This window comes from Grammomys surdaster, unplaced genomic scaffold (genome assembly GCF_004785775.1).
Source record: "Grammomys surdaster isolate TR1022 unplaced genomic scaffold, NIH_TR_1.0 213, whole genome shotgun sequence".
Classification (NCBI taxonomy): Eukaryota; Metazoa; Chordata; class Mammalia; order Rodentia; family Muridae; genus Grammomys; species Grammomys surdaster.
The window spans coordinates 1,867,904-1,890,231 of NW_021604658.1; positions in this window are offsets into that span (position 1 = coordinate 1,867,904).

Here is a 22,328-nt window from a genome sequence, read left to right on the forward strand (position 1 = left end):
GCCCCCACGTTCTGGCGTTCGACGGGCGGGGCCGGAGCGATGACGGTTGGTGCTGCGGTGGCCGAGACCCACCTTGGAAGACTCGGGGAATATTAGGGAGCAGGGGTCTGAGGAAAGCGGTGCGGGCGACAAAGGAGCGGGCAGGCGGGAAAGCCCTAACGTCCAGGGGATGTTGGCTGCAGTGGAAGATGAGAATCTCAAGGCTTCTCTGAGAAGATACCATTTTTTTTTCTTCTAGTAGATGGATCCTAAGGACAGGGCAGTGAACCTTGTCACAGAATTATTTTACTTTCTGCGCCTTCATATTCTCCGGACGCGGCTGCCTTAGCTTTTCTTTGAGAGGCCCAGCCATTATGTCGGCCCATCTCCTTCCCTCTGAACCAATTGCCTCCCTCCCCCAATTTTTTAAGCCGCCTTGGATGTTTCGTTTGGGGTGTTTGTTTCTGACGCAAGGTTCTGCTTTGTAACCCAGGCTGGCCTCAAACTTGGAGATTCGCATGCCTCACTTTCCATGTACTGTTCTACAAGAAGCACCACCTCACCCAGTCCTGCCGCCTTCATACTTCAGCCAAACACTTGCCCTCTAGAAATGAGACAGTTCAAGACAGAGTAGCTTGCTTTAAAATGCATATTATGGTTTTTTAAGTGTGAATTTAGTAGCATTAAGAACATTTACATCGTTACGCAGCCTTAGTTTATCTTAAGGACTACTTAATCTAGTAGAGAACTAAAAACTTTTTCACTCAACAGTAATGCTAGTTCCTCAAGGCAACAACATTTCTCCTGTGACTGGCTTATTTCGCTTAACATGCCTCATTGTGTTGTAGCGTATCAGGCTTCCCCGTTTGGTTCAGCAGTTCCACTTCTGAGTACATACTACCAAGTATGTCTTTAAAGGGATGTGTGAGCAGCTATTTATGCACTCAGTGTTTATAGCAATAGTATATACAATAGTCAAAATTTTAAAAGTAAATGTCATCAGATAGTAAACAAAATGTGGTGTGTAAATACAATGGATTTTTTTCAATTTCCTTTTTCTGGGTTGGGCAGGGGGCAATGAGACAAGTTCTAGCGGTTGGCTGGGCTGGGACTTGTGGCAATCCTCCTGTCTCTGCCTCCAGATATTGGAAGCATACCTGGTCCCCATACCTGGTTCGAATTTCCTTTCATTTTAACTCTAATTGGTATCTGTCTTCACCAAGAAAGTCATAACATGAAGCTCCTCAATAAGGAATCAACATTGAAAACAATAACTATTTGGATTAGAGTAGACTGTAGGTGCCAATTAGATACTTTAGGGCCAGCAAAAGGATTTCAGTTCCGGAAGCCTACTGATTGTCACATGCCCTGTCAGAGAAAGGTGTTTCTCTACTTACCTTTCCTGGCAGACCAGATCTACAGCGTGGCAGCCTTAGTCACAACACTGCCCTTTCCAGTTCTCTGAGGCAGTTAATAAGACCTGAGATTAGTTGTACTACTAAAAGCCCATGAATCAGGAGGTTGGGGATATATTCCAAACCCTTTAATTTCCATGTTATCCGTTCAGTGTGTCCTCAGACAAAACAAGTCATCCTGTACAGTATGAATTCTGAATTAGGTTATTTTGAAGGGAAACTAAAGATTTCAGCTATGAGGAGCAAAAATCCTTTAAGAGTTCAAATGCAAGATACAGTATGCATTATCACTTTACCAAATAGTACACTAAGATGATCTCACTTTACTAAGCATGGGTGTGGGTGTATAACTGCACAGTTGAATTACAGTGGATTCAAAGCAAATTATTTTCTCCCCTTGTGGAACTACCCCACTTGAATGCTGGGACTATTGTTAGAATTTGTCTTATGAGTACCTCAAAAAACATCAGGAAAAACTAGATTAAAACTTAATCAAGTTTAAAGTAATGCTAACACACAGGAACTTTCAAGACTTTATCCTTTCCTGGGAGTGTCAGCTTGCACCTATAATCCCATACATGGAACACAGAGGCTAGAGAGTCACAAAGTTCAAAGCCAATTTGGTGTACATAACATGCCCTGTCTCAAAACACAAAATAATATATACAAAAAAGATTTTATTCTTGGATTTGAGGCCTGGCTTCTCCCGAAGATCATAAAACTGTTTCATTCTATTATGAATTAATCCCTTTGAGTTAAATTGCACATTATTGAAGAAAGCAGTAAGAATAGTTATGTCTGATGAGAATTTTAAATGTTAAGCTGAGATAAGAATCTGCCTCTGGTTTGTATCACAAATCTCCCTATAACTTAAAATTGATATAATACTTATGTTTGATGATGCAGAAAATGTAAAGTCTTCCTGTCGTGCTGAAGGAATTCTATTAATCATTTTGTTCAATTTCACTTAATCCATGGAAGAGTTGGCCAGCTACCTCACTTTAAGCATTAAGTTGTACTTAGGAAACCATTCCTTTAGCTGTAATTACATGCCTGTGAAAAGGTTATCTGCACAAAGATTTAAAACATGAGAGATTAGTGTGTCATTTGTGCTTCTGAGTGGGCAACATAAATGACAATGTTCCTTAGTTTGTATTCCTGGAGAATGGCATAAGAGGAGGTCAGAGTCATTTTAGTACTTGCCAAAGAAGCATAACTATAATAGAGAAAAGCCAATATAATAAAGAGGGGTAGACCAACCTGATCTGTGAGTAATTTGACTGCCAGAGAGGCTGGTGCCCTATGAAGTCTGACTATCCAGTAAGTGAACTGATTTTCAGTATTATGGACTTGTTACCTTATAGCTTACAGAGCTTGAAGATGGACACTCATAATTGTATTTGCAGTATATCATTTCAGCTATTTTATGCAGGTAATACATCTCAAAAAATATGTTCTGCCGAGTACAATAGCACACACCTTTAACCCTAGCACTCGAGAGGCAAAGGTATGCAGAATTCCAAGTTCCAGGCCAGCCATGGCTAAATGGTAAGACCTTATCTCCAAAAACCACTTTTAAAATTGGTATTCAAGTGTCTACAATGTAAACTGCACTACTTCACTGAGTCTTACTCCCTAAGGTAGGTGTTTTTCATGACTCCACACACACTGTATTTTCCATGTATATAATATTGTACTCTTACATACATCCTCTGTAGTCTACATATTGAACTGCAGGGTTTTTTTTATTTCATTCATTCCTGTATCTCAGATTTTTTTTTCTATTCAATGATCCTAGTTCTTTTTAGATTGTCATTCTTTTAAACATGCATAAAAAGCCAGTGCATGTATTTTGTTTTTCTAATTATTTTTCCTTCCTAGGCTCTGAATCTCTTCTTAATCAGTAACTATTCTGCTATGGAGTATGTGGCCTGCACTTGTAAAATCTCAGCACATGGTGGGTCAAGGTAGGATTGGGAGTTGAAGGTCATCTTTAACTGCATCCAGTTCTAGGCCCACCTGTGCTATGTGATACTCAAGGATATAATAATGAACAAATTATCAGACCACAAAAGATGACTTCATGTTTACAAGCACTTCCTGCTCTCCAGAGGACCTGAGTTCAGTTTTCACCACCCATGTAACTCCAGCTCCAGGGGATTTGATGCCATCTAGCCTCCACTAGCACCTACACGTGTGGCATACATGCACTTATGAAAAACCTGAGACAGATATGTTCCCACTTACAAAAAGGCATTTAACAGCCAATGGTTGTGCTATAATTTGCAAACTTTCAGGTAATTCCAGTGGAAGTAAAGACAGAAAAAAATAACTGGAATCTTTAAAAGACTTAGGAAGTTACATAATAGGTGAACTTTTTTATTGATAGTATTGCTTGATACAATAATTAACATCCAAAACCTAATTGATCCTAGTATTTTCCTCTAAATAGATTCTTAAAAGCTAGAAAATAAGACATAATCCAGGTGGTAGTAGCTCACACCTTTAATCCTGGCACTTGGGAGGCAGAGGCAGGCAGATCTCTGAGTTCTAGGCCACCCTGGTCTACAGAGTGAGTTCTAGGACAGCCAGAGCTACATAGAGAAACCCTGTCTCAAAAAAAAACAAAAGAAAAGAAAGGAAAAGAAAAAAGCCAGAAAATAGCATTTGGACAAAACCTTTTGTTTGGAATTCTGTGTAAGTTCTGTACTCTGGTAAAGGTAAAGGAGAGAATCAAATGTGGATTTCCTAGAAGGGAGGAAGGAAATTAATGTTAAAAAGAGGATGTTGGCTGGGCCTTCACTTGTACCTACTCAGTATTTTCCCACTGCTCTAACATTTACTATGGATGTTGAAAGTAATTCATTTTAATATGTATAAAGAAATTTTTGTGTGCTAAGTCATAATGAATACAAAAAAGTTTTCTGGTTTAATTTTGTGTGTGCATGTGTGCATGTGTGTGTGTGCATGCAAGCCTGACTCTGCCATGGCGCTTCTGTTGAGTCTGTTGCAGTCATAGAACAACTTTTGAGAGTTAGATCTTTCCTTCTACCATGTGGATTCCCAAAATCAAATAAGTTGTTAAGCTTGCTGACAAGTACCTTTTCCAATGAACCATCTTGCCAGCCCCAGAAGAAGGGGTGTGTGTGAAGGGGTGTGTGTGTGTGTGTGTTTGTATATGTGTTGTTTTGTCTTTAGAATTACTATAACCAAGATAAGTATAGGGCAGTGTGGAAACCTACAGTAGACAAAGGTATTAGTCCAAATCAAAGTAGTAGGGTAAAGGAGGAAAGCCTGTGGGATGTGACTCTTAAAGGACAAGTAAGAAAGCAGCCTTTTATTCATGCCAACAAATCCAGAGTGCCTACTATTTGTTAGAATTGAGCAAGGTAAAACTTCCCACATGGATTTTATGCTCTAGTAGTAAAAAAGTCATAGAAAATTAATAGTGGTTAGGATATTCTATGGAAAAAATTCCAGAGGAGACAGGAAATGTTGAGACCAGAGTTGCAATGTAAAGTAGAATGGCAGGGTGCAAAAGTATGAAGGAGACAAGTGAAAAGTCCTGTAGATAGCTAAGGGAAGACAGTGAAGCATCTTTGACAGGTGTAATCAACAAAGAAGCAAGCATGGCTGCAGCAAGGGAAATGAATATCAGCCATTCCTCCTAAGACTTTGGCTCTTATACTTTAGAAACTAGGATGCTATTGCAGAGTTCCTAGTGGAAAATATGTCATACTTTTTTTTTAATGTTGCTGAGCATCAAACCCAAGACTTGTATGATAGATAAGCATTCTCATCGTTGAACTATATCCACAGATCAGCTATTTTGAAATAATATATTTTCCAGTATATATATACACAAGTACACAGAATCTGGAATGAGAAGAGAAAGAACAAGATTAGGATGTCATCTCCACTCCCGTCAAGCAATGAGATTTATGGGTAAAAGGCTGTATTCCAGATATTTTGTAATAAGAGCCAACTCGCCTGGAGATAATGGTTCAGTGGTTAAAAGTACTTGCTATAAAATCAGAGTTCAGATCCCAGAACTCACATACTAAGCCAGGCATCATGTCCAAACCTGTAATCCCAACTCTGAAATGGGTAGACATATGGATTAATAGAGTTTACTAGCCTCTAGCCTAGCTGAGAAGGTGAGCCCCAAGTACACAGAGAGAACCTGCCTTGAAGGAATAGAGAGTAATAGAAGACACATACTGGCCTCTGTGCATGAGCACACATATACACATAAATGCCATATGAATGTGTCCAGAGTATAGATTGGGATGGGTGAATAGTCAAGGATTATTCCAAAGTTGACAGTGTCAGTAATTTGAGAGATAGAATTGCTATTGAAGTAAGGAAGACAATGGGAAGAGAAAGTTTATGGTTCAAGGGCAGGAACTCATCTGTGATATTTGAGATACCTATTAGACATCCAAGTTGAAATTTTGAATAGAGTTTTGTGGGGGGTTGTTTGTTTTGTTTTTCAATACAGTTTCTCTGTATAGCCCTAGCTGTCCTAGAACTAACTCCCTCCCCCTCTCCCTCCCCCTCCCCCTCCCTCGCCCCCCCCTCTCTCTCTCTCCCCCCCCCCCCCCGCCCCCGTGTGTGTGTGTGTGTGTGTGTGTGTGTGTGTGTGTATGTGTGTGTCCTTTAACTCACAGAGGTTACTGCCTCTGCCTCCCAAGTGCTGGGATCAAAGGTATGCACCACCAATAGCAGGCTTGAATAGAGTTTTAAGTATGAAGTAAGAAAAGGTCCAGGTTGGAGATATGAGTGAAGTCATTAGCAGTTGATGGTATTTAAAGATGTCTATCTGTCTAGAATATTTCAAAAGACATAGTCTTCTCCCAAAGGAATGGGATTTTTTTGTTTGTTCTATGAAACAGTCTTAGTCTAGTTCAGGCTAGCCAGAAACTTACTATATAGTTTAGACTGGGCTCAAACTCATTACAGGTTTTCTGCCTTAGCCCACCAAATGCTGGGATTTCAGGTGTGAGCCACCATATTAACCTAGTAATTAAAGATTTTAACAAGAGTTCTGACCTGGGCATGGTAGCACACACCTTTAACCTTAGCACTGAGAGGTAGAGATAGGTGGATTTCTGTGGGTTCAAGACTAGCCTGGTGTACATACCTCCAGGACAGCTACAGCTACTAGAGAGATCCTGTCTCAATAAAACAAAATAACCAGGATCCTGGAAGGTGAGGAACTACAAAGAAGATTGAGAAGGCAACGCCAGTAAGGTAGGAAAGCAAGAGGCAAGAACATGCCATGAATGAAGGCACAGGATATAAAAGAGAACTCAGAGAAGCTTATTCTCATCAGAGATGCCTTTGGCACAATGAAATCAAAGCTAGCTATTAAAGCAACTTATAGAACAAAGTCCATTATTAACCAGCAAGGTACACTTAACACTTGTTAAGAACTATAAGTAATTGAATGCTTACAGTGTTCAAGTGTTTCATTGGTTTTTGTCAGATTTCTGTTTTGCTGTAGCATTTAAGCAGTAAATGGCAGCACCTGACAGGAAGTCCTAGGGACAGTATACACCTTAAATGTCATTCTAAAGAGTAAGGTGCTAGGTGAGTAAGATAGCTCAGCTGGTAAAGCCACTTGCCACCATGCCTAGATGGCATGAGTTCAATACTAAGACACACATAAGGTCAAAAGAGAGAGCTGGTTTCCACCAAATTGCCTTCTGACCTTCACATGCATAAGGGGCGTGTGTGTGTGTGTGTGTGTGTGTGTGTGTGTGTGTGTGTGTGTGTGTTTTAGAGATACACACACAGAGAACTTTTATAAAAAGAGTAAGATAATAAAATGCCCAGGTCCACTCATATCTAAGTATTCTAGAATAGATCACATATTTTGTAATGCTACTTGAAATAAATGTCATCTCGAGGAGAAAGTTGGACTCATAGCAGAGAAATATATTCTTGTTGATGAAAATGACAAAATTGGGGCTGAGACCAAGAAAAATTATCACCTAAGTGGAAACATTAAGAAAGAGTTATTACCACAAACTGTAATATCTTCTTATTCAACAGTGAACATAAACTCCTGCTGTAGCAGAGAGCAGATGTTAAAATTACCCTTTCAGGTTGCTATACCAGTACTTATTGTCATTATTAGAGTAAGTTAGGTGAGCTTGAAGAAAATAAGACCATTGGAACAGCATTAAAGTATTTAAAAGTTGAATTGATAAAATGGAGCATAGTGGTTGATGTGTACTTATAATCTTAGCACTCAGAAGGCAGAGCAGGGAGATAAGAAGTTCAAGGTCAACTTTGGCTACATAAGGAACTTGAAGCCAGCCTAGGCTTCCTGAGACCTTGTCTCACTACCACTCCCTCCCAAAAAATTATGAGAAAATATAAATGTACAGAAAGATTATTACCAAAAATTTCTCTACTTAATAAATATAAGAGGTTGTTTGTTTTAAGTTTGGATTCCTTTTAAGATAACTCATGTGATATAACAGTATTCAACCAGTTGTGGAAAAAAAGCCACCTGACATAATGTCAGATGTTCCATATATATGCACTGCTACTTGTAAAAGACATTTATGGAACATTATTATAAAATGAGAGAGAGTAAATGAAATCTAATTTAACTTGTCCAAAAGATAAATGATAAAGTTTGAAATTAGGTTTCTCATTATCCATGAACTTCAACCTAGATGTCACTAGGGGACATTGTTAAACCCAAGCTTTTTCATACACTAGTGGATAGCATTCACAACCCAATCCATTCAAAAATTTTAAGGTAGTAGCCCGTAAATACTATTCCAAAAAGTCTTTGAGAAAAGGGTTCAAATATCCCCCACCAAAACAAACTGTACTCTGATTAGGAGCTCTGACCATATACTGTCATTTTGGCATACACTTCCAGATCATAATTCATCATTGGAGGAAATCAGGACAGGAAGTCAAGCAGGGCTGGAACCTAGAAGCAGAAGCTAATGCTGAGTCCATGGAGAGGTTCTGCTTACTGACTTCCTCCAGTGAGGGATTATTATCTGAAAGTGTAAGCCAAATAATCCCTTTCCTCCCCAACTTGCTTTCTGGTCATAGTGTATTGTCAAATAAAAAACCCTAAGACACTTTCCTAATGGGTATTCTTTCTGGCTAAAAGCTGCTAAATTATTCCAAATCATCTAGTTTCTGTACATAAAGAATGAAAAATAAAAAGGACATGCTTTAATTGTAGTTAACAGGTCATTGTGTACATTTATTAACTCAAATTTCATATATACTGATATAAGGACAGTGCGTTCTAGCAGTTGACTCTCAAAAGGCACATATGTCCTGATAGATGAACAGAATTTTCTTCATCCTCGATGCTGCAGCATTAGTTCTTATCCTATTAGGTTGTTTGTTGAGACAAGGTCTCTATAATACTGACTAGACTCAAACTCATGGCAGTCTGTCTCAGCCTCCCTAGTGCTAGGATCATAGCCATAAATGGGAACATCCAGCTTAATCTTACCTCTGAAATCAAAATCACATTCTAATAGAAAATTCTTTGTTTATATAAATGAGTATGTCTGTGATTCTCTGCTGTGGTATTCTGAATCATCATTGCTGCACACACAAAAAAAATTACCTTTAAAACAATAACTTTTATTTTACTTATAAATCTCCAGTTGAGCAAGACTCTTTGGGGTTAGTTAACCACTGTTCCGTGATGTTCTGTTAGCTGTGATGGGTCAAGAACTAGGAACTGAGGTCTTATGAATCAATCGTATACTTGATGCTGGTTGTCAGCTGAGACTATAATTGGAGCTGTCATCTAGACCAACTGCCTACTGTGCTTCCTCATGCACCATACTGTGCTTCCTCATACTGTGCTTCAATCACCAGATTATGGCTAGATTGCTGAGGTGAGAGAGATAGGGGGTGAGGCACAGCATTGCCTTTAAGACTGAGTTTCTGATGTCAACCCAGCATCACCTCTGCTGCATTCTAGCCATTAAATCAGTCAAAAAGTTCTGCAGAGACTAAAGGGGAAGAGAAATCATCTCCACAAATACTGGTAGTAACAACCTACCTTCTTCCTGAAATTTTTTAACCAAAATCCTGTTATTAATAAATATATACTGAGTTTATTTAGAGGAGAAAGACATTATGCAGTATACTTTTAAAATATCTCAGAAAAAAAGGGTGTTTTTAAAACATTTATACATTTTTGTAAAGCTAGATTTATAGAAATTATTTTTCTATCTCTGGAGCATGGGTAGAATTTTGTGATTGCTTTAATCAACAGAAATACTGTGTTAGACCTTTGATTTATCATACACACACACACACGTAAATGTATACCAAGAGAGAACTCCTATGGTAAAAAAAAAAAAATGAGGAAAATGTTAGTTCTTTTGACTCGATGGTTTGTTCTCTTGCATATTGCTTGTAAACCAAATTCTTTCCAAACAAAAACCTCTTTTAATGTGATGGACATGAAATAAGTCCTGAACATCAGTATTTTCATATTTTTAAATCAGGATCAAATTGTGATTGACTTTCATAGTAACCTTAGGGATTAACAGAAGGCACTTTACCAGATGTATATAAAATATATACACAAGAAAAAATATCCCATTCTGGAAACAGTTCTTGGAGAGGAAAATGTTGGCCAGATTGAAACAGGTTTTAGTACTCTTAATTACTTGAAATAATAAAGACAACTTGAGTCTTCCTTTAGCTTACAGTGAAATTGTAGACTTGTAGAAGGAAACTTGTCATCCTCTTTGTAAAGAAAGACTGGGATTAGCTCCCTGCCTAGGAAGAGGGAAACACAGCCCTCAAGTTCCAAAGATAGTAGCTGCTGAAATACAACCTCATGTTTCCAGTTTGAGAAGAATACTTAAATAAGTCTTTTTAACTAGTGCCACAATCCCCAAACAAGGAATAAACACTACTAAAAACCTCAATTTATGAATGTTTACTATCTTTAAAAGGCATTTAATGGCTACTTAGCTTTCTTTCAAAGCTGACTATTCTAAAGTTGGACATAGTAGTCCATTTCTGTAATCCTAGTATTCAGGAGGCAGAGTACCAAAAGTTTGAGGCTAACTAATTGAACTAGAGACCAATCAGGACTATATAGTGATACTCTGGCATATAAAAGATTGGAGTGGAGGGTTGGGAAGCTGATTATTCTGCTATGTTTGCTCTTACATCAAAAGTATTATCTAAAAAAGCAGAAACATTAGATTTCAGGTAAGATGGCAAATTAGAAGCCAACTCCATGTGATACAGGGAATGAGAAGACTGGACAACATTTTAATAGACTATTCCAAAGAGAATCTGAGGAAGCACAATGAAAACTCACAAAGGGAGAAAAAACAGGGCCACTCAACAGATAAGGGTCCAGCTGCATAGAGCTCCCTGCCTAGGAAGAAGGAAACAGAGCCCTCACCCAAGGAAGAGAGAAACAGAGGCCTTACCCAAAAAGTAAGCAGAGTAGTACACAGCTCTCTTTAGCTTCCAATCCAGCCAGAGGTTCTTATGTCAGAATGATTCTTCAGATTTCTGTTTTGTCACTCACCATGTCTCAGAGGACTGTGGCTTGGTTCCATCTTGGGGGAGAACATATTGAACATTGAACTAATTTGGGTATAAGAATAAGGAGCAATCACAATCAAGGAGCTTGAAGTCAACCTGCCACAACCCCAGGGTAAAAGAGTTCAGGAGGCCAAAGGATTGATTCAAGAAGTGAAGCATAGCCGGGCAGTGGTGGCGCACGCCTTTAATCCCAGCACTTGGGAGGCAGAGGCAGGTGGATTTCTGAGTTCGGGGCCAGCCTGGTATACAGAGTGAGTTCCAGGACAGCCCGGGCTATACAGAGAAACCTTGTCTTGAAAAACAAAAACAAAAACAAAAGTGAAGCATATGGGGAGAGGTAGTCCTACTCTGGGAATAACTGTGTAGCCTGAGTCTGAGGCCTCTGCAAAGTTCACTTCTGTAAAGACTGGGAACTCTGAAGCTCCAGTGGGCTCTGTTACATCCACAGCCTTATTCAGCTGATAGAGTATTTAAAGCTTAGTGCATTTTCAAAGTGCAGGACAAGTCTTCCTGTACAGAGTTCAGTACTATGCTTGTTTCCTGTACTTTCAATGTACTCAGTTGTCAGACCCTGGCTAGAACCTAAAGCCATCCAAGAGTATACAAACTGGACAGTCTTGGGAGAGTTGGAGAATCCAGCCAATATACTGCAATACTAAGTATGATCGGGTATATCCCTAGTAAAGAGGAAATGACTAAAGTGAAGAAAATCCTGGCAGAATCTGTACTTCCCTAGATAACCTCATCATAAACAGTGAAGACAAAAGTCTACAAATTCAAATCATACACATGAAGCCTCCACTACTTCTCAAAGACTCAGAAAGGTCACTTAATTTTTTTTTATTGTGCCTATGTTCTCATACCCTTTTATTCTATGCTAGTTAACATTTTGACCTTTTGAAGTTTTATTTTTATGTATATGTATGTAAGTTACAGGTACCCACATGCCACAGCATACTTGTAGACGCCATAAAGCAATTTGTGGGAATTGGTTCTCACATTCCTCCTTGTTGAGGCAGGATCTCTCTTGTTTTTGTTGCTGTGCTATGCTGGCAATTCTCCTGTCTCTGCCTCCCATCTCAATATAGAATTGTTAAGATTCCTGATTCATGACATTGAATCTGGCTTTTTACTTGGGTTTTAGGGAACAAATTCAAGTATTCAGGCTTGTATGATTTGTGCTTTTACCCACTGAGCCATCTCCCTGGCTCAATCTTATATTTGTAAAGGATTTATGTTTTTATTTTTTATTCTTTTTTATACATTTATGTATCTAATTTTGTTTATATATTTATCATTATCAAGTAATTTTTTTCTTTCTCATCCTCCATTTTCTTTTTTTGTTTGTTTGTTTGGTTGATTGGTTGGTTTTTTTATTTTTTTTCACCCTTTATTTATTTTTTATTTTTTTATTTATTTACATTTCAAATGTCATCCCCTTTCCCCCTTTCCCCTCCCTAGAAACCCCCATCCCATTCCCCCCTCCTCCTTTTTGCTTTTATACCATTTTAATTACATGCAAGTATCAAGGTCAGTTCTAGGTTGAGGAACTAGCAATAAAATAGATGCAAATAGTCAAGGAACAAGCAAGACAATAAACACAAATAGTCAAAAAACAAGCAAGGCAATAGACAAAGTTCCGTGATCACTCCCATGAATCCTCCATTTTCTTAATGTTAACTTTTAGTAGTATTTTGACTTTATATTTAAATTCTTTGGGTTTTTTTTTAATTCCACTTCTTAGATTTATCTGATTTTGTTTATGTATTTTTCATTATTAATAAGTCTTTTTTTTTTTTTTTGAGACAGGGTTTCCCTACATAGCCCTAGCTGTCCTGAAATTCACTGTATAGACTAGGCTGGTCTCAAACTCACAGAAATCTAGCTGCCTCTGTCTCCCCAGTGCTGAGATTAAAGCCACTATGCCCAGCAGTAATAAGTCTTTTTTAATCTTTTACTGTGGCTAAAGAGATGAGTCAGCAACTAAAGAGTTCAACTGCTCTTGTAGAGGGTCACAGTTCAGATCCATCCACATCAGATTACTTGTAACTACTTGAGCTCCGCCTCACCTTTCTCCCTGGGCACTTCACTCACATGCACATACACACAAGCACATCACTAAAAGCAGAGTTTTAAAATACTGTTTTGTTTGTGGGTGTTTTACCTGTATGTATTTGGGTGCACATTAGCGCCTGATGTCAGTGGGAGCCAGAAGAGCGTACATGTTCCTGCCTAGTGTTCCTGGGAAGGTCAGAGGATAGTTTCATAGAAATCTTCTCCCCTTTACCATGTGGAACCCAGAGATTAATTCAGGTCATCAAGCTTGATTTATCTGCTGAGCCATCTCACTGGGCCTAAGGTTGTCTTTTTATAACATTTTTGTTTATTATTTGATAATTTTGTACATGTATACAATTTATTTTGGTCATATCCATCCTCTAGGCCCCCAACTCCTCCTCCTATTATATCTCTTGCATTTTCATGTCTTCCATTTCGTTTGTTTTATCTTTGTATGAATAGTGTTCACCTACACACACACCCACACTCACATGTATACACACACACACACACACACACACACTTTTTTTTTTTTAAAGATTTATTTATTATATATGAATACACTGTAGCTGTCTTCAGACACACCAGAAGAGGGCATCAGATCTCATTACAGATGGTTGTGAGCCACCATGTGGTTGCTGGGATTTGAACTCAGGACCTCTGGAAGTGCAGTCAGTGCTCTTAACCACTGAGCCATCTCTCCAGCCCACACACACACTTTTTAAACATTTAAAATTCCCTGTGTGTGGTGCTTTAATCACAGCACTCAGTAATAATATAACTCAGTATAATTCACGAAGGCCAATAGATCTCTGTGAATTATAAACCAACCTGATCTACGTACTGAGCTATAGTCCAGTCAGGGCTACATAGCATGACCTCAAAAAAAGGTAAAGCTTGACAGAGAAATAAGGAAATTTTAAGATGATCATAAACTAAAGCAATTCATGGTACCCAAACCAGCAATGCAGAAAATACACAAAGGTATCATAAACAGGAGAAAAATCTTAATCATAGAACACGCAAAAGAATGCATTTCATGAAAAAAATATAGGTGAATATGAGAACTAGGAAAGAATCCACCATGTCCAACAAACTACCTAATTAACCCCTAGTGCAAATAGGAAGAAATATAATAATGATCCAACCAACCACAAACGTAACCAAACACTACAAGAATTAACAAACATCTCTATTCTGTGTTGTAACTGAATGAGAAATCTCCTTCCTTAGGGTCATGCATTTGAACACCTGGTTACCAGTTGGTGACACTATTTTGAGAATGTTATGGAACCTTTTAGAGATGGAGCCTTGCTGGAGGAAGTATGTCTTTGGGGGTGGGTTGGGAGTTTTATAGCCTCACCTCACTTCCTGTTCTCTTTCTTTGCTTCCTGTGTGCTCAGGAAATGTGATAATTTGCTTCATTACTGCCAGGCAAGCCTCATGCTTCTATTGCCATACATACTCCACCATGGTTGACAATCACCTCTAAAAATATAAGCCAAGATAAACCCTGGTTTCCCTCAGTTGCTCTTTGTCAGGGTATCCTATCACAGCAGAAGTAACTAATATACACTGTAAATAACAATCCCAAATGGTCTTAATTCCTCATTTAAAAGATGCACAGCTATGAGGCTGGTAGATCTCTCTGACTTTGAGGCCAGCCTGGTCTTCATAGCAAGTTCCGGGCCAGTGGGCCTACCTGATGAGACACTAAAAAAAAAAAAAAAAAGACAGACAGACAGACTAGTTGACTGGATTTTAAAAGTCCATTTATCTGTTGTTCCTAAGAAACTCAATTCACTGGTAAAGACAGACTGGGATAAAATTTACCAAGCAAATGGATCATAAAGCAAGCTGGCATAGCTGCTATTCTGATATCTAATGAAGTAGACAAAGACAAAATTAGAAAACATAAAGAAGGCCAGTATATACTAACAAAAGGAACAATTCATAAAGAAGATATTATAGGGCTGGAGAGATGGCTCAATAGTTAAAAGTGTGTGTACTGTTCTTCCAGAGGACCCGAGTTCCATTTCCAACATCCACTTTAGGAGGCTCACAATTGTCTATAGCTACAGATCCAATGCCTTTGGCCTCCATGGGCACTTGCACTTGTGACATATATACTGACACACATACACATAATTTAAATATTTTGGGAAAAATGAAGATACTACAAAGCTGGAACAGTACCTCAATCCAAGTAGTTGGAAGACTGAGGACAGGAAGATTGTCATGAGTCAAGGCCAGCTTAAGATACATAGCAAGTTCCAAGCCATTCTAGACCGAGAGAGACAGAGAGAGGGGAAGAGAGAAGAGAGAGGAAAGAGGATAACATTGTAAATATATGTAAACCAAACACTGAAGCTTCAACCTGGTAAAAATTTAACACCAATGGACACAAAGGAACATATTGGTCCTGATAGAGAAATAGAATTGTAGGCAGTTTCATCAATAGATAGGCATTAACTAAAACTCAACAAAGGAACTTGAGAGTTAAACTACACTGTAGATCTAATGGGCTTAATACATAGATACAAAAACAGTTCCATCCAACATCTGAAGAATACATGACAGCAGCAGTTACACATGCACCTTACTCTAAAATATATCATATTTTAGGTCTAACAAATAAAGACTTAATGTATTATCTCTTATCAGATCACAGTGGAATAAAACTAGAAATCAGTAACAAGAAAAACCACAAACACTCTGCAGACACTTGGATAGTGAACAGTAGACTCTTGTATGAACATTGGGTCACTGAGAAACCCAAGGAAGAAGTTTTAGGATTTCACAGAATCTGTTCTGGAAAGAGATGGCTTAGCTGATAAGAGCAGGCATTGTTCTTACAGAGAACCCAAGTTCAGTTCCCACATTTCACCACTTAAAAACTGAGTGTAAATCTAGCTCCTGAGGAATCTCTGTGCTCTCTGATGAATACACACAGACACAATTAAAATAAATACTGTTTTAAACATTTTTTAAAGAATTCCTATAACAAATAAAAATGAAAGCACAAGTTATCAGAATCAGGCACAACAAAATTAGTTTAATCTATGTGTGCTTTTTATTAAAAAGTTAAAAGCTGGCTGGGCAGTGGTGGCGCACGCCTTTAATCCCAGCACTTGGGAGGCAGAGGCAGGCGGATTTCTGAGTTTGAGGCCAACCTGGTCTACTGAGTGAGTTCCAGGACAGCCAAGGCTATTCAGAGAAACCCTGTCTCAAAAAACCAAAAAAAGAAAAAAAAAGAAAGAGAGAGAGGGAGAGAGAGAGAGAGAGAGAGAGAGAGAGAGAGAGAGAGAGATTGAGATTGTCTCAAAAGAAAAAAAGAAAAAAAAAAAGTTCAGACCTCAAAAAAAAATAACTTGGTGATGTATCTCAAGGTCTTAGAAAAGTATAAACAAACTAAACCCAAAAGCAGTAACCAGAAATAATAAAATTCAGGGCAAAACCTGAAAACAATAGTTCCTGCCTGTAATCTCAGCATTCAGGAATCTGAAGCAGGTGTGTTTTCATAAGTTTGAGACCAGCCGAGCCTACATAGTTCCAGGTCAACCAGAGTTACAGTATAAACCCTGTTTCAATCAAACCAAAACCAACAAAACCTATAGTCTTTAAGACAAGTCTATAAAGTACAGACCCTTACTGATGGCACACTCTAGCAAATACTAAAAATAAATAAATAAATAAAATACTATATATGCCAAGAAGCAAGATAACAACAAAAACTAAAAGAAAAGTCAGTCAACAGCAGCAGACTCATAATTGGTAGGCAATACTGACTATTATAATTATATTCAAGTATTTAAAGTATAGAAAAGAAGATATAAAAAAGAAAAAAAGCTTTTAAGACTTTTTTTTTTAGCCGGGCGGTGGTGGCGCACGCCTTTAATCCCAGCACTTGGGAGGCAGAGGCAGGCGGATTTCTAAATTCGAGGCCAGCCTGGTCTACCGAGTGAGTTCCAGGATAGCCAGGACTACACAGATAAACCCTGTCTGGAAAAACCAAAAAAAAAAAAAAAAAAAAAAAAGAAAAAAGAAAAGAAAAAAAAGACTTTCTTTTTCTCAGCCTCGGAATGATGCATGCTACAGAGTAACCTTTAACTTCCCCCACCTGGCTTTTAAAAAAACACCACCATTTCCAAAATTTCCAATCCTGAAAGAACATGGCACTTGTTTGTTTCTTCCCCTTCTCATTCATTCCAGACTTTCATGTGTTTTCTTTAATACTGAGGCCTTCTCCTGTAGCTCAAACTTTCCCACTGTTTAGCTTACAAGAAAGCTTTTGGAGTTGAAAAAAAAAAATACATAGGACCAGCAAAATGGCTTAGTGGGTAAAAGTGCTTGCTACCAATCCTGATGACCTGGGGAACCCACATGGCAGACTGATAGCAGTCTCTAACTTTAGTTCTACAAGACTCATCACCCTCTTCTGCCTTTCAAGAGCACTAGAAATATATGGTACACAGAACATGCAGGGAAAACGCCCACACATATTAAAAAACTAATCTACACTTTGCCTGGCATGCCTGAAGCCCTGGTTTTGATCCACTGGACCCCATAAACTAGATATGGTGTGATGCTATAATTCCCACACTGACAGGTACAAGTAGCAGGGTCAGAATTTCAAGTTCATCCTCAGTTACATGGGTATATGAGTTCAAGACCAGCCTGGAATATATGAGACACTGTCCAAAACATATATCTGTGTGTGTGCGCGCGCGTGTGTGTGTGTGTGTGTGTGTGTGTGTGTGTGTATGGTATGTATGTGTGTGTCCATATCCCATTGACCTTTACACTTTTTTTTTAATTTTATTTATTCTGGACATAGGATTCTGCTATTGTTGACCTGTCTAGTCTTGAGCTCATGAATGGACTCAAGTTATCATCCTGCCTTAACTTTTTGAAAAGATTTTCTAAAAATTGAAAACAAAACAGCTAAACTCATATCTTAACACCTGATAGGCCAAGGTAGGAAAATTGTATATTTGAGGTTATCCTAGGCTATACAGTGAGACCCTGTTTCAAAAACCAAAAATATTGAAAAATATCCTGTGAAATAAATGTAGCTATCTTGTATTTGATTTTTATTTTTGTTTTTTATTGGATATTTTATTTATTTACATTTCAGATGTCATCCCCTTTCCCCATTCCTTCCCCCCAAAAACTCCCTATCCCATCCCCCCTCCTCCTTTTTGCTTTTATACCATTTTAATTACATGCAAGTATTAGGGTCAGTTCTGGGTTGAGGAACTAGCAATACAATAGATGCAAATAGTCAAGGAACAAGCAAGTCAAAAAATACAAATAGTCAAAGAACAAGCAAGGCAATAAACAAAGTTCCGTGATCACTCCCATGATCACTATTTCTAAGGGTTGATTTTTATTTTTTAGACATGGTCTTGAACTCTCTGTATAGTTAACAATGACCAAGGATGACCTTAAACCTGCCTAAGACTGCAGAGTCTTTTGTCATTAGGGAACTGGAATTACAGGAGTACCCATCGTACCTGCTTTAGGCAGTACCGGGGAAATCAAACCCAGAGTATTATGCTTACTGGGCAGGCACTCTACCAACTGAGCTACATCCCTCTCATAATCACGAATTTCTGAGATATGTAGCCATGTCTCTCTCCCCTAGTTTGACAGACAGCTCTTTAAAGACAAAGCCTGGCCTTGTGTTGTGTGACTGCTCCTGAGATATGAACAAATGTCTGTTCATTTTGGTTAAAACACCTGTGTCAGGCCAAAGAAATTATTCCACCCAAGCCTAACTTGGTGAACCAGTGAGTTTATTGGGGTTACTTACAGAAGCAAACACAACTCAGAGGTAGGTCTATCACCAGAAAGCCCCACCACAGCATATGCAATGATTCACAAAAACTGCAGCCCTGGTCCTCTCGGCCCTTCCTGAAGGCAGCTTCTACCAAAGAGCCTCCTCTCTCCCAGCAGTTGTTTACCTCTTATGTAAAGGTTTCTCTTTGTAGCCCTGGCTGTCCTGGAACTCACTGTAGATCAAACTGCCCAGGAGCTCAAGAGATCTGCCTGCCTCTGCCTCCAGAGGCCTGGGATAAAGAGTGTGTACCACCACACCTAGCTACCTTGAGAGTTTTAAAAGTTTCTTGAGCCTGTTTCTTTAGGTTCCCAAGTTTGTGAGACTCCCTTCTTCCTCCCTTTTTTTCTTCCTTCCTTTACCTTTTTTTCTTTTTTCTCTTTCTTCCCTTCCCTTTCACATATCCACTCCCCACACCCACCTCTGGAAAAGATCTCACCTAACACAGATTGGTCTCAAGCTTACTATGTAGTTGGGGATGACCTTGAATTCCTGACCTTCTACTTCTTCCTTCCAGGTACCAGGATTAAAGTAATGTGCCCCACATCAGGTTCAAAAGGGAATGTCTTAACTTGTAGGAAACAGCTGTACAGTGCTCTTTCTTCCAGCCTTTTCGTTCTGTATGGCATCTCTTATACTGTATCCCCTGCATCTGGAGGAGGTGATACACATATCTGAATATTTTCCTTCATTTACAAAGGTTTGCATTGGGCCCCTGTGTCATGACAACAGTCACTTGTTCACAGTAGCTTGCCCAGTTATAAGTCTCTGTAGTAACCATCAACCTGTGAAATGTTATTCTCTATGAACAAACCTGATGGCAGCAGTAATCTATGGGCATAAACATATATGTAGAAGATAACTTGACAGCATATAATATCTGTTAAGCAAAACCAAAATAGTAACTTCCCTACTAGGACCTATGACCTTCCCAGTTACATGATTTTGTCTGGGCTTACAGTACCTGACTAGTTTTTTGTCAACTTGACACAAGTCAGAGTCATTAGGGAAGAGAGAACTTCAACTGAGAAAATTACACCCACCAGGTTGTTCTGTGGGCAAGCCTATAGAGCATTTTCTTGACTCCCATTGACGTGGGAGGGCCCAGCTCACTGTAGGCAGTGCCACCTCTGGGCTGCTTGTCCTGGATTCTATAAGAAAGCAAGTTGAACAAGCTGTCGAAGCAAGCCAGTAAGCAGAACTTTCCCATGGCCTCTGTATTAGCTCCTGACCCCAGGTTCCTGCCTTGAGTTCTGGCCCTGACTTCTTTTTATGATGGGCTGTGTTTGGGACCTAGAGGTTGAAATAAACCCTTTCCTCCCCAGGTTGCTTTTGGTCATGGTGTTTTATCATATTTCCTTCCTATGCATGAATGAACCTTAGATCCAATTGGAAAACTAGATGGTCACATCCATAGTGGTTGTGTCACTGTTTAACCAGTAAGCACATCTTGCCTAGAAGTTTGAGAGGAGAGAATCTAGGGTTCATAACTAAGAAGATTTGCCATCAACTATTCCCAGCAGCCTGCAGAACACCTTACAGCCCACGGAAGCCAGCCAACAACTGACTTGAGCGTCCAGCTCAGTTCCAGCTTCTTTTCTCCATTTTCTATAAACAGTGTATAGTGTGGTATCTTCAGAAATTGAGTCTGATATTCTAGGTATGGTATGCAATAGCAGTGGCAATAGATTGTATTGTTTTGGGCACCTCAGGATTCTTTGACCAACAACTCACAGGAAATTCCTACTTTTTGGACTGTACTCAATAATCTGTGGTTCCTGGGAGGTTTGTTTTGTTTTGTTTTGTTTTGTTTTTCATCCAAGCATGATATCTTCTTTGAAAATCTTTAACTGATATTTTCACCAGTTCTTTCAGATGTTTTTTTCCAAATCTATAAGACATTTAAGGGTTAGCATTCAAACCTTTTTATATAGTGTGTGTCATACCTTCGAGCTCCAAGGAAAGGGTTTGTAAAATGACTCAGCAGGTAAAGGTCTTGCCTCCAAGCCCTAAGCCTGATGACCTAAATTAAATTCCCAGAACTCACATGGTGAAGGGAGTCAGCTACCACAGCTGTTTTCTGGCCATAGGGGCACCTGTGGCACATAAATGCCCACAGGTATAATGCACACACAATTCATAATTTTTTTTAAAGTTCCAAGTAACTGCTAGTTGATCTTGGAATTCATCAGATGGTGATGGGGGTTGTTTTTTTTACATCACAAGGCCCTCCACAAGTCACAGACATTTTACATTAGTCAGCCAGCTTCCTTGCCCGGAGCACTGCTATGCAGCTGCTGTACAGTCCCCTAGATCTAATGATGTCACCATAGCCTGCTAACACTGCTTGACCTGGCCCCCAGGACAAAAGGGAGCAGGGCTGTGTTTGTGACTACTGTGCTTGTTGCTAGAGCCTGCTCTGGGGGTCTAATAGACTCCTGTGCAAGGGTTGCCTTCTCTCTACCGATCACACCTGGCTTTGCAAAGGGCACTCAGCTGGGTGAACAATATCTGGCCCCATTATACTTTCTTACAGGAGAGAAATGTATATAGCACCCTCTGAATGTGTAACTGTAAGAATCATAAATGTTTCCCTGTATACCTCTATCATTTACTCCTTTCAGTCCTTTGGTGAACTATTGTTTAGGCTCTAAAGTATTTCACAGACCCAGAAGCACAACATTTGGCTTCCTGTCAGATTTTTCTCTAGAAACTAGCTCAACACTAATCTTACTACATTTGCCTTTGAGCGAATCAGATATCTTTTTGTCTGTTCAGCATTTTCCACCATCCCTATAACCTCTTGAATCTTTAGCTCCTTATGAACCCTTTCAATTTGCCTATCAAAGTCACTGAGATCTCCTAAAGCCATACCTCATAAAGATCATGTCCCACCATGGAACTCAGCAAAGGAACTGCAGTCTTACACCAGTCCCAGAGTTCACACTGAAGCAAGTTTTCTTAATTATTCTGTGAACACAATCCTACCAATTCTGGTGAAGTAGGCATCAGACATTCTCACTCATCTGTCTAGGCCTGTTGTTACTGCCTGTCTTTTGACTTCCTGTCACACTTACATCCACAAAGATTTCAGCTCTTGATAACCCAGGGTCCCTGATGACTCATTTGAGCCAGCTCATCAGGTATTGATTTTCCTCATACTACCTCAGATTATGTAACCGTTGTCTCAAGGAGACACTCGGTCTTCCACCCTGTGTCCCACAGCATCACAAACCAGGCAGTGAGGGCTTTTTGATCACTTGTTCCCCAATTTCTCAGATGTAGCGCATTCCATGATTACAACAGTTTCCTGTCCTGGGCTATTATTGCAGCCCCCAGCATATGCTAAGTCATGCTTTTCCTTTCCCCTCTATTAAAGGTAGCCCTGAGGGATATTTCCTATCATTTCTGTTTAGTGCTTCCTCCTCCGATTCTTCCCATGGGTTCTAAGTCTTGGATCTCAG